This window comes from Saccopteryx bilineata, chromosome X (assembly GCF_036850765.1).
Source record: "Saccopteryx bilineata isolate mSacBil1 chromosome X, mSacBil1_pri_phased_curated, whole genome shotgun sequence".
Classification (NCBI taxonomy): domain Eukaryota; kingdom Metazoa; phylum Chordata; class Mammalia; order Chiroptera; family Emballonuridae; genus Saccopteryx; species Saccopteryx bilineata.
The window spans coordinates 140,772,012-140,785,865 of record NC_089502.1 but is presented as its reverse complement, the minus strand read 5'-3'; the positions used below and the strand labels follow the sequence as shown (position 1 = coordinate 140,785,865).

The 13,854-nt window shown below is 42.8% G+C and overlaps 1 protein-coding gene across 6 annotated transcripts in view; it reads right to left on the bottom strand.

Annotated features, from left to right (window-relative positions):
* Window positions 1–13,854, bottom strand: part of MID1 (midline 1) — a 346,779-nt gene that overhangs the window by 98,002 nt on the left and 234,923 nt on the right. Inside the window, exon 1 of one of the 6 annotated variants that reach the window (XM_066249083.1) lies at window positions 10,207–10,299. The exons of the other annotated variants lie outside the window; for them this stretch is intronic. The gene's annotated coding sequence lies outside the window, so the exon portion shown is untranslated. Of the gene's footprint in view, window positions 1–10,206; window positions 10,300–13,854 lie in introns of those variants that run through there. 6 annotated transcript variants of the gene reach the window in all.

Genomic DNA, 13,854 nt, shown 5'->3' with positions numbered 1-13,854 from the left:
AGTTTCACCTTCTGTTGAAAATTAAAATGTAGAAACATTAATTAATGAACTATAGAGTCTTTCATAACTTTGAATTTATGAACTTACATGTTCATGTATAGGTGTTTTAAGGACTTTATTTACTCTGCAATACCAAACCAGGCTTCAGAGAAGTAGAAACGCACTTATTGTAGAAACGGGTATGAAATGTGTATGAAATCAAATGCATGATTTCAGCGGAAATAATGCTTAAATATGATATGTTGGTTTTCAAAATCTATTCTTGATTAAAAACGCTGTTTTCCCAAAGATAACTGATAGAGGCAGCGTTCTTGGCATGTGTCTGTTACTCTTCTGAATAATTCTATTGTTCAGCGCTGGCAATGGGAGGTGGGTGGGCAGAGAAAAACAGAGGAAAATATCTAAGGGCCTTTTTAGTGGCTGCTGTGAGGTTGGGTACCAATAACTAATAACAATTTAGATAATTAGAACAAGGATTTTAGTGGCTACAATATTCATTTGATAAGTTGTAACACTGGTAATGACCACAGTTTAGAAAGCAGTTTAAGGTAGCCGCATTGCTCCAAAGCTGCTTGCAGGCTGCGGACGGAGCCCCCCCCCCCCCCCCCCCCCCCGCCTAAACACCGCCATCAAGGGCTCAGCCGGGTGGGCAGGAGGGCGAGCCTCACACTCAGAGCTGTGTTGGCCCAGCATGACCTCCAGCAGCTTTGTCGCTTCCCTCCAGGCTGCCTTCGGGTGGCCCAGCTGCACAGTCCCTTGGCCGTGAAGACTTGCTGCTTTTGTGAACTCTGCACATCAGCCCCAGTTCATTAAGGCGAAGAGGCCCCTGCTCATTAGCAGGCCTGGGAACCAAGCCTCTTTGAACCTTCTCCCTTTCAGGACCATTAGCAGCGAGCTGCGGAACAGTGCCTGGTGCACTACACGCAGCCGCTGCCAGCAGCGGCTGTGGACGAACAGTGCCATCCGCTCAGTGGACACAGGGTTCAAGCCACCCTCCAGGGAGTTTTCTAGCCCGATTTGTGGGAAGGCTTCATATCCAGAGCTCAGTTTAGCGATTCTGACAACTGCCCTTTTTGTATTCACACCTCCATTTATTTACAAAATTCTCGATTTCTAAAACACCCTGACCCTTTCTGAAATAGCATCCCTCAGAAATGCCATGTGGTGCTTGGGTTAATCTAATGCTTATCTTCTTACCAAGTGAATGCTAACCGCTCATTAAAAGTGTAGCATATGTGCTGAGCTTGCTAAAAATTAAAGAGCTTCTGGCTTCACAGAAGCCTGGTATCTTAAAAAATTCTTCACTCATTCGCTAATATTAGCTACATAACAAAGAACAAATGGGCAGCTGAGGTTTGAAATCTTCAAGCTTGCTTGTCTTTCCACAGCCTGTGATGGGAAACCCAGAGCTGCGTCTGCGAGAAACTTACCGTCCCTGCGTGGTCCCAGCCAACTCTTCCTACAGGTGGCTTGGAAGAAATTGAAAGGCTTTACCCACTAATCATTATTTTGGTTAATCATGCAAAAATAGAATTATCTGTAATTTCTTTTCTCTTTGCATCACAAGCATGTAAATTAAAGTAAAAAAAAAGTAGCCCTTTTGGTCTGCTTTGTTCTCGGGTGAAATAAGAAAAACATCTACTGATGGATCTCAACAGAGGGATGAGCACCAATTTCGTCTGGAGAGCTGTGATGACAGCATTTGTACACAGGTGCCAGGAATCCATCCCAGAGTGGCATAATCAGAATTTCTAGAGGTGGTTCCACTGCTGACCGCAATGGAAATGCTGACATTTTACTCAGCATTTACTGAATGCTAGGTATGGAGCTAGCTTGAGAAGCTAGAGCTGGCATCCTTACCACCCTACCTCTATGATCATGGGCCAAGCCAACATCATCTCTTACCTGGATTAGCGCAATGCCTTTCTAAATAGCCTCCTGGCTTCTCTCACTCTTACCCTTCCCTCCATAGCCTATCTCCCGCTCAGAAGCCAGCAATCCTGCTAAAACATGACCAGGCCTGCCTCTCCTCTGCTCTCCCCTCCAGGGGCTTCCCATCTCACTCAGAGAGAAGTTTACCAGAATAAAATCAGCCCTAGAAAACACAGACTTAGACAGTGACCTCATTTCCTCCCATGCTACCCACCCCTTGTTCTGCTCTGGGCACATGGCCTCCGTGTGATTCCTGAAACATGCCAAGCACATCCTGTCTCCCCCTTGCAAGGTCTTGGAATGCACATGACTTTCTGCCCCAGTGTCACCTTCCATGTGTACCAACATAAAAGAAATATCCCTGCTACCACCACAACCACCCACCCCTCACAGCCAGCCTTCCCCCAGCTATGTGTGCTTTCCTCCAGAACACTGATCAGTGACATTATATCATTTGTCTGCTGCCCCATCTCTCCCTACTGCCGCTGCACTAGGACATAAGCTCTGTGAGAGGAGAGAGACTTTGCTTTGCTCTTTGAGGGATGTCCTACCAGTGCCTGGAACAGCGTCTTGCTCATGGTGGGACTCAAACATTCATTGTCTGAATCAATAAATGAACGATATTGGGGTTAAACCCAGAAAAAATAACACATAACCACTGTCTTCAAGGATTTCTGAATCTATTAGAACAGAGCTCAGCAAACTTTTCCTACAAAGGGCAAGGTAGTAAATACTGGCGGCGCCCGGCTCTTCAGTCCCTGCAGCATGCAGGAGTGTACACAATCCGCGAACGAGTGCGTGTGGCTGTCCAATGAAACCATGTTTACAAAAGCAGGTAGCAAGCTGGATTTGGCCCATGTGTTAGAAGATGGAGACACGTGAAGCTAGGGGAAATATAATGAAAATCCCTCTGGGAGAGGTATGAATAAAATGCTGTGTGGGCAACAATGGCAGAATAAACTTAGACAAGAACGCACAAGTTTGGGTGCTATCAGGAAATGATATGCAATGGGACTTCACCCTGACATCAATGGAAATGATGTGAGCTGAATGTTATGGGGAAATTCGTGAAGACATTTAATAATAGCTGCTCAGAACCGGATCTTTTTCTTTTCTTGTTAGCACAGCACTTGGCACGACTCTTTGTGCAAGTGTCTATACCGTAAATGTTGGTTAAATGTCTTGAGTAATGACAAAATATCTAGATGCAAAGTGAGGCTCAGCCAGCATTCTGAACCTTTTACCTGCATGCCTGCCAAAAAGGAAGGGGAGTTTTGACTTGATATCTGTAGTGGATCCCATTTTCCCCCCTACATTTCCCCATATTTGGCCATTGTATAGATATCATCTTTGCTAAATTACAACACAATATGTTACTAGTAAGCACATATTCCATCCCCCCACATTAAAAAAAATTAGCAGTTTATTTTCTTGCTTCCTTTAAAAAAATATTTTTTGAGAAATGAAAATGCCATTCATTCTTTCATGGAGTACTGAAGTCGCTCTAGGTGCTTGATCCATGGACAAGGAATGATAACACCCGGCCCCTGTGCCCTTATGTCATGCAACAGAAGACAAGACACACGCCAAAGACTGGGGAGGGTGGAGTGAGGAAGCTTCCTGAAGGAGATGACATGCAAAGTGGGTTTTAGAAGATGAACAGGGCTTCACCAAGTACAGAATGTTTTTTTTTCTGAAGTAGCATAATTTAATTTCCAAGCCTGAGAGAGAGAGAGAGAGAGAGAGAGAGAGAGAGAGAGAGTGAGAGAGAGTGTGAGAGAGAGATGGTGAGAGAGAGAGAGAGAGAGAGAGAGAGAGAGAGAGAGCTTCTTAACCATCACTACAATGGAAGGAAATCACACTTGCATATCATTGTCAGGAAATTCTATAGCCCAACATTTTTCTGAATGGGCTGACTGGTCCTCATTCAGAGGAGGATGTGGGTAATTGTGGGAACCCCTTGCAACAAACTGGGAATGGCAACAATTCGCAGCTCACATTTCTGTGTGTCCCAGGTTTGTAGTCTAGAGCAGAGCAGAGAAGAGGGAGTGAAAGCAGAGAGCTGGAGGGGTAACCAAATGATCTAGAACTATCTGCAGCTTGGCTCTTTATTAGCTGCTGTGCCCCTCGGTGAGTGTCCACAGATGTTCCTTTTAATTCCTTCAATTCTAGCACTCACTCTAATCACATCCCTAAATTAAGCCCCGTATCCTGGGACATGCTGAATGCCAGACATCTTTTCAAGAAACTGTTACAGATTAAGGACTTCTGAGGAAAGCACTTCTTTAAAATGGAAAATTAATAAATGGAATAAAACAATGACATAAATGTTTCCACACCTCTCCCTTCCTCCTTTCCCTTCCTCTCTCATCCTGTACATCAATGAAATGGTGCTTTTCTGGTTTTCCTGTCTCTCTAACCACTGGTGACACTCCCTCCAGCTAATCTGAGTCTAGGTGCTTTCCAGCTTGCCTTCAGCGAACCAGGTTGGTCGTTCATTGCATGTTCTGCCTCTCTGAAAATGACTCCTAGGCATGGATGTTGCAGTGCCATATCTGTCCAGAATCCCAGTTCAGTACTGCCAGTTCTTTGCTCCTAGAAGTGCCCCAACTGAGGGTTCATCTCATGGGGTTCATCAGCTTCTGCCCCAAACTCATCTGCCCTACAAGCCTCCTGGTATTTTCATTCTCCTGGTCACGAATCAGAAACTTGCCACATTTTCTACTCCTTCTTCTCTGGGGGAGACAGAATAAAGGCCCCCAAAGATGTCCATATCCCAATCCCCAGAACCTGTAAACATCTTTGGTTATAAGGCAAAGGGAAATTCAGGTTGCAGATGTTATTAAGGTTGCTAAGCAGCTGACCTTGAGACCAAGAGATTAACCTGGATCATCCAGTGGACTCAGTGTAATCACAAGAGTCCTTAAATGTGGAAATGGAAGGCAAAAGAGTAGTGTCAGATGATGAGATGTGAAAAAGACTCAACAGGCCATGGCTGGCTTTGAAGATGGAGGAAGGAGCCACAAGCCAAGGGATGTGAGCAGCCTCTAGAACAGGGGTCCCCAAACTTTTTACACAGGGGGTCAGTTCACTGTCCCTCAGACCGTTGGAGGGTCGCCACATACAGTGCTCCTCTCACTGACCACCAATGAAAGAGGTGCCCCTTCCGGAAGTGTGGCGGGGGCCGGATAAACGGCCTCAGGGGCCGCATGTGGCCCGTGGGCTGTACTTTGGGGACACCTGCTCTAGAAGTTGAAAATGGTAAAGAAACAGATTGTCCCCTAGAACCTCCAGAACTTCAGACCTGCTGATAGCCTGATTATAGCCCAGTGAGACCCACGTCAGCCTTCTAACCTTCAGTGTTGTTTAAAACCATCAAGTATGTGGCACTTTGGTATGGCATCAATAAGAAACTATATATTCTCCAACCCCCAAATCCAAATCATTAACCAAGACATATAAGTACCAATCAATCCTGAGCAGTTCTTTGATGGCTTCCCTCTCTCTGTTTTATCTCTGTGTTCATCCAGATCATCTTTACTGCATTCCTAGACTATCACCCAAAAGAAATTTAAAAAAATTTTTTAATCTCCTAACTTCGTATTTTACCTCCAATCTTTTGTCCTTCAGTTTCACCTTTGCAACATACTTCTGACACCGCAGTTTTTTCCTGTTACTTCTCTTCAAGGCTGAAAACATTGTGTAGCTCACTGCTGCCCAAAGCACGAGCCCCGACTCCTTATCTCCTTTGCCCACATTTCTCCCAAACTGCTTCTTCTACTTTATTCCCAACAACTCACCTCCCATACCAGGAACTCAGTAAATGGGGCCATTTGCTCTTCCTGGGAATTGCCTTTGCTTTTCCTCTTGGCCCAGATCATTTTTCTTTTGGGAGGTATTTCTCTGTTTTCTGTTTATTTTCTTGTTTTTGTTTTCTTGTTTTTGAAGATGAGAGCAGAACCTCCTAGAGGCCCAAAGAGCCCTGGCCACTGCTGCATTTAGGGATTTGGCATTAAACAAATCATTGTTTTTAAAAGATGGCTCTAAATAGTGTGACATGTCTTAAATGTTTACAATTAGCAAAGTAAAGCTTTTAACTGGAAAACACAAAGAAATATAATTATCTTCATCACAAGTACTTATTGAATAATACTATTCCACCGTACACAGCAGTGATCAGTCATGGGACCCAGGTTTAAAGTTATATATAATCTCATTCTTTCAATACAGTTAGATTATTAGCCTTGAGACCAATACAGGTGTGCATGCGTGAGCGCACAAACACGATTCTCATATGGTAATACCATTCGGTATAGATTTGGGGCCAGTCATGAATGGGTAGCCTGAGCCAAAAGACCACTTCCCCTAACCCCCCCTCCACAATAAACCTGATGTAAGAAGGAGGCTCATACCTTTTGAGGTCAAGGAAAATCAACAGAGTCAGAGTGCTAAGGGTGAGGGGCTGTAGGGGTGATGGGACCTGGGCACCCAAGTGATGGCTAAGATGATCTGGCTGATCCAGCTGCCATGGCAGATGACCTCTTGCTACCTGTGAGCTCCAGGTCTCGTTATTCCAAGCTAGCACTCATCCCAGCAGGACTTTCCTGGAAGAAGAAGGGCTCTTTTATGTCCAAGGTATAGAATCTGGGAGGAAACAGATAGAGGTGGAAAGTTCCCAGTGGAAAAGGAAGGATGCTGGGACGTAAAGAGTTCCATGTAGGCTTTGGGCTTGAGAAGGGAGACAGAGAACTCAGGACAAGCGTCCTTATGAATTATGGAGTATTGTCATGGGGCAAGGACATGGAAGTTAAGGGAGCTCATATCTGTTGGACTCATCTTTTATGTGCTTCCCCTTTTGAAGTAAGAGGCAAAACTGCTGTCTTGGCAAGTCAATGCAGAGAAAACATTTAACCCCTGCCTCTGCTGTCACAGCCCTCGCCACCATCCTGCTTGGCCGCTCATTTTAGAATTTTACAACTTTATTCCCTGTTGTCTCTCTCCAGAACTTTCTATGAAACAATGGAGATAACCTGCACCCTGAAGAATCACCTAGAACCCTTGTGAAGATGTCATGCATTACATTAATCCATGGCCAAAGTTAATGAGTAGGCCTCCCAGTTCAAAATTCCCAGAGTATGGAAATTTTACCCATATATTCAAGAAGTGACCAGGAATTAGGCGTTTCCACACCAAGTGCATTCTATGAGTGCCATCACCCACTGAAATAGGGAGACATTTGATCGTCAGTATGTCATTCATGAATTTTTTTTATTCCAAATTTTTCTTAATGGACACACTGACATCTATCATAAGGCATACCCATTTCTCAGTGCTTCCCTACATATATTCTATAGCGTGTCTGCATAGTCCATAATCATTCTTCTAAACTGCAATATATGAAAAAAGAGCATGCATTCTAGCCACCAATGATTTTACTTTCAGTCCCTCACTTCATACAGTTCTGAAAGCCATCGCTATAGGGGAAGTTAATTAGTCACTAGCCCAAGAAATGAGCTTGGATACCAACAATGGGTGGCCTGTGATCAACTGTTGAGAAAGGACGGCTCTCAGCCGCAGCCCTAGTGGTTCCAAGGCACTTCCTCTTTTTTCCCCTCCTCAAATGCCCTCTGGGGTGTGGAAACTGAGCTTGATGTAAAATTTACCAAAACATGACTGAGGTAAAAAACACACTGTCAAAATTACACAATGTGACACCAGCCACATGAAAATGGTAGAGAAAGGGAAACTCCTCAAACTGTCAGGAAAGAGACAGCATCAGAAATGCTATGAATAAACTTAACTCTTTATGAGGCCTAAATTACAGAAACTCAATCAAGTCAATCTCCTATCCTCTCTCTTACATGGGTCATTAAGATTTAGTTGACTCATTGCCATCTGGAGTTTTGCTATGAGATTATGCCTGTTATAGAACCACAGGTGAAGTACAATGTGTCCGTAAAGTCATGGTGCACTTTTGACCGGTCACAGGAAAGCAACAAAAGATGATAAAAATGTGAAATCTGCACCAGATAAAAGGAAAACTCTGCCAGTTTCATGCCTATTCAGTGTAGTTCGTTGTGGGCTCACACACAGATTTTTTTAGGGCTCCTTAGGTAGCTATCCCATATAGCCTCTACAGCAGGCGTCCCCAAACTACGGCCCGCGGGCCGCAATGCGGCCCCCTGAGGCCTTTTATCCAGCCCCCACTGTACTTCTGGAAGGGGCACCTCTTTCACTGGTGGTCAGTGAGAGGACCACTGTATTTGGCAGCCCTCCAATGGTCTGAGAGACAGTGAACTGGCCCCCTGTGTAAAAAGTTTGGAGATCCCGGCTCTACAGACTCGTCACTGACTGATGGCCTACCAGACGGGGTTTCTCCACCAAACTGCTGGTTTCCTTCAACTGTTTATCCCACCGAGTCATGTTATTCCTATGTGGTAGCGCTTCGTTAAAAACGCGCCTATATTCACGTTGCACTTTGGTCACGGATTCAAATTTAGCGAGCCACAGAACACACTGAACTCTCCTCTGTACCGTCCACATCTCGACTGGCATGGCCGTGGGCTGCTCTACTGTATACACGGTGTTACATCATCATCTGCGTATGCGCACATGCTGCCACATCATCCTACAGAAACTGGGAGGGTTTTCCTTTTATTTGGTGCAGATTACACATTTCTATCATCTTTTGTTGCTTTCCTGTGACTGGTCAAAAGTGCACCATGACTTTACGGACACACTGTAGTTTTTTAAGGACGGTGGAATGATGTTTTCATCTTCGACCAGCAGAAATACAGACTTTCAGAGGGCTCCCGACTTCAGAATTGTGAAACGCTGGAATTATCTGTACTGTGTGAGGCAGATATGCAACAGGGATTCAACTCAGAAGTGACTTGCTCTCATCTCAGATAAACAATTTCTCATCACAAAACATTATCTCACAGAAACTCAATAGAAACTGGATGCTACATCCAAGATAAAGTCACCACAAACAGAGTATGTTAAATAACATAAGCACTCAATGCCTACATAGTCAGTCAGGGTGCAGTATTTAACTTTGATTTATAAAAACCACAGAATCAATATACTATCCAAATGCTACTTTACTGAGTAGGATCCTGGCTGATATGAGACACAGGTGAGTTAGTAAATCACAATAAAACAAGGCCATGAAGACAGGGAAAGAGGAAAGAGAGAGCTCCAATCGGGTTTTAATGACATTCTGAAAGACTGGAAATTGATGTCACAACATTGGCTATATTCCACCCCAGATTATGGCAGAGAGCAGTAAAAATGCAAAGAGGCTCTTAAAGCAACAGTATAAATAACACACTGAGTAGGAACAGGTGAAAAAAAAAAGTGATCCTGTAACATTCAATAGGTAATGCCTCCAAGATATCACTGTGGCTAACCTCCGACTGTCAACATACTCGAACTTGTTCACTTAATCAGTGACGACAACTAAGAATTTCTGCCAGCCAAATTTTAGGGCACCAGAGGGTCTGATCGAGAAAAAAGTGACAAGCAGATAAGCACTGAAGCACCAACCTCGAGATTTAAAACAATCAGTGCAACAGATATTTTTTGATAAGTTGTAATTTCATCTTTATTCTAAGGAGTGTTAAAGTTAAAATGTTTTACCTGACACCTAAGTAAGAACCAGGGAAGACTTTTAATTTCACCAAACATCAACCTGGTGGATTTCGTGCAAATTGAATTAAGCTGTTCATGAAACCTTTTCAGGACTTCCATGTCTGCCTATAACATGCTCACTTTTAGTAATTGGATCTCTAAGACATTCTTTAAAATAATCACATACTCTCTTGACCATGCAACCTGATTAATAATGAATGAACTTTCCTGCAAAGAATCATTTGAAAGCATGGCAGATATCTTTAGGGATCTGAAGGCTTTAATGATAAAATTAAAGAGAAATGGGACCTGGGTCACACTGCCTGGTTATTTTAATTGAAATCTAGTCTCCCAAATTTACTTAACAGAATGCTTAAATATACCTTCTGGAGTTCATCTACACAGCACACAAGCAAAAAGACACAAATGACAATGCAACAATGCAATCCTGATTTCTCCAGGAAAAAATGACTGATCCTACTGTCTTAACAGTGAAGAAACCCCCATAACAGTCTCAGAAATGCAATTCATTCCACCGAAAGGCTGATAAACAGGTTAAACACAGGAAGCAGCACATTTGTTCTTAAGAGTTCTTTTAGCATCTGTCCAGATTCTTACAAATAGATCACCTTGAATACCCACCAATGGACTGCACCCTAGTTCTTTTTGAAGAAACATCGCCGTAGGCAGATGGGGACCCACGAAATGACAGACAGGCCACGGAGACCAGATGGTGGGCGGCAGGCAGCACTGGAGCGGTCCTGTGTGTCTGTGAGAGCGTCAATAGTGCAACACAACAGGAAAATCGACGCGACAATTCCAGGAAGGCCAGCTCCACCTCATCCACCCCGCCGGGGCTGACGAGTTCAAGAATCAAAACTCCCTCTTGCTTTCTAAATGCCTTTTCCACGGACCCTGCTGTGGCTTCCCCATGTCCTCGCCCACTCAGTGTCCAACTGAAACCAAATGAAGACAGCTTCAGGTCAGGTCAACACGCACTGCCTTGCCCCCAAAACAGTCACTTGGCAGTGGGATCTGTATACTCTCATTGCTCACAGGGACCAGCAGTGGGTCAATGTCCTCCAGCTGAGCCCCGTGTGCCAGCTTTCTGTGCTGCCCACTGGGGCCAGCCCACCAGTGCCCGGGATCACCAAGGGGCACACCTCCCTTGCATCCTGGCCCTTTCGGGAGGATCCTACTGAGCACATGATCACATTGTGCTCTGGGTGCTGGTTTGTTATTTTATATAATATACTTACTATTTTGTGTCTATATTCTGAATTAAAATACAGAATCTGGAAGAAGGTTTTTAAATGCTATATCAGAAAGAATGATCTCTTGTCCAGATAGGATAAAGAAAAGTCTTTTTTTTCTTCAAAAAATAGAGATCGAGATTGTAATCTACAATCCTGATAACTGAAAATGTGTGTATGAAATATGCACATATGTATATACACACAACTTTTACACTCGTATACTTATACATATATAATATGCACATATAGCATATCAAACAGACATAGCGTATGTGTATATATGCATATACAACATAAGTAAACACACACACAACAAATCTGTGATGGGTGTCCCAATTTCAGTCTCCAGCATGGCAAAGAAAGAGTGAATTGAGAATGGAAAGTAATCTTGTAAAAAAAAAAAAACGAGTGTGCTGAGCTGCAGCTCTTTCAAGGATGTTGCTTATCACAATGCAAGACAAGAAACCGCAACGAAAGTAAATCATCAGGAAAGTGAAAAAAAACAAGTCAAACAAACACGCTGACTGCAAACCTGCAAGCACCACATTTATACACCAGACATCTGGACTCCACCAAAGGTGTCTAAGGAACGTTCTTGATAAAGGGCAAACAGGAGGCAGAGGCTGCTTCCTTGTGCCGCACGGTTTGGGCATCGCGACTCCCACTTTTCATGACATTGCAACACCTTGTGGGAAAGCAAAGCATGCTTTGCTTACTTAGACGTCAAAATGCAAACATCGATTTTCTTGGCGTATGTCTCTACAGGTCATAATTTCATTTGTCTTCTAACAATAAACAAAAGGATTACTCAATTTCACATACAGATGACTTCCCTGAGAAGTCCCTACGGTCCACAGAGCAGACACACATCAGCAAAGAGAATTTGAAAGAACTTTTAATCAACCAATTCAAAAGATTCCTTGTGTTAAAACAGTAAAATTGTCAAAGTTTCTCAGACATTTTGCTGTTGTAGTGGAAGATCAGCCTGAACATCTCAAGTTGCACCATCAGGAAACAACCGTTTACTCCAGCCCTCAGAAACAAAAGAAAACGATAAAGAACAACAAAATTATAATCTTCTAAAGGGCATAATCTGACAATGTTTACAGTAAAGTTTCCACTGTCAGAGGGTCTCAGACATTTCATTTCTCTTACAATTTATGTTGAGAAATAAAGCATCCAGTTTTAAAGGCAAATGGAACCTACACATATTTTATATTGTACTGAAAATGACTGAGGCTTTCCAGGTCTGCACTATACCGGGTGTCAGGCAAGCATGTGGTTCTGAAGGCAGTTATAGCAGACTTGAGGCAGAAGAAAGAGTGTAGGGACTTGTCACACTTAGTCTCCTGACAAATGTCTAAACCAACCCTCTAACGAGGCAGTGGCGGAAATGGAAACCCCTGATTCCTGTGACACCACCCACAGATTTGGGACGTGCTTCAAACACTGCTCTCTGAATGTTTTCCCAAGTGTATTTAAAGTTCGCTAGGCATTTCTATACACAGTCATAGGACAATCTCTGTCCATATAAAATCATACATCTGTCCACAATGGAATTAGGTTTTGTAGCCATATATAAATATGCACATGCATATGTATGCCCACACACACACACATCCATATACAAAAGCACCTTTGCAAAATTGCTTGGGACTTGATAGAATTCACTCTTCATTGAACTCTTGCATTAGGGCAACCTTCCGTCTGTGCAAAACCAGAAACCTGTAAATAATTTATGCATTAAAATAAAAAACCACCCACTCATATCTGAAAAGAGTTATCTGGATATGAGTAAACGTGATATAAGAAGTCTTGTCTCTGAAGAACAGAAGAGGTAAGCTAGATTTTTGCAGCAAGTAGATTCCACCTGGAAAAACACTTGCCGCTTGGGGCTACTTTTTCTTACTTCTTTTATAAAATACTCCTCTAGAAGGCAAAGTACACACTCCTCCCTTCCCACTTATCATTCATCAGGAGAAAAACATATCAACAAACAGTGGCTCATGGTGGCACTTCACAATTGTTCTCTTAAACTCAACGGCAGGAACAACCAATCCAATCCCACGACTCACTGAGGTAATGACAATGTCACATAGTAACTGAGTCCTATTGTATGAATGGATTAGGAAATTCTCTCAAATATGATAGCTCCTATACTCAAAGGAAATCACTTTTTCTCTCAACTTCAAAGTTCGCCACACACAAAAACCTCCTGCTCACAATACCCTGAAGCTACTTTGTAATCTCAAAAAATAAAGAAAAGTTATCTTTATTCACAACTCCTGGTTAAGTATTATAAAGAGCATGCTTTCAACATTTCCCCTGATCACTGAAGCCCTACACTCAGGGGACGAAGCCTTTTTTTTTTTTAAGGCAACAGAAAGAGGAGTGACTCTTTTGTTCTGAATTGTTATTGTAAAGCACCACATGAGAGAAGGGGAACGATGGGAATATGGCAATGAAAAGGACAACCATGCTGACAAATGAAAACAGGATATTAAGAACAGAGTCAGAACTGTGCGACGCTACAGAACAAAGGCGGGGGCTTCTTGGAAGACATTTGAGCAAAAATACTTTGAACAGATTTAAACACTAATGGATGAACTAGTTTTCCAGGCACCAAGCTGTCTTTAAGTCTGGGGCAGTAAAATTAGGTTATCATTAAAACACATACAATTTAAAGTATCATAAAATTAAAACTGCTTTCAAATCGCATTAAATCACTTTTCAACCTATGATCCACTGGTTGAAATATCCAGATCTATGTTTTGTCCCATCTAAAATAGGATACTGTTTTGTTTATGAAATAAGTGAGCTTAGTATATATTAGTAAGGATATTGAGTTTTTACAAAAGAAAAAAACTCTCCATTCAGAGCATACTCTAACTTACACTTTAAGAAAACATTTAAATACAGCTTTCAAGAACTCCGGACAGGTATGCAATGGGTTCTGTCTGCATTGAGAAGCAATCACAACTACCATATTTTTCACTCCATGAGATGTACTTTTTTTCCCCCAAAAAGTGGAGGG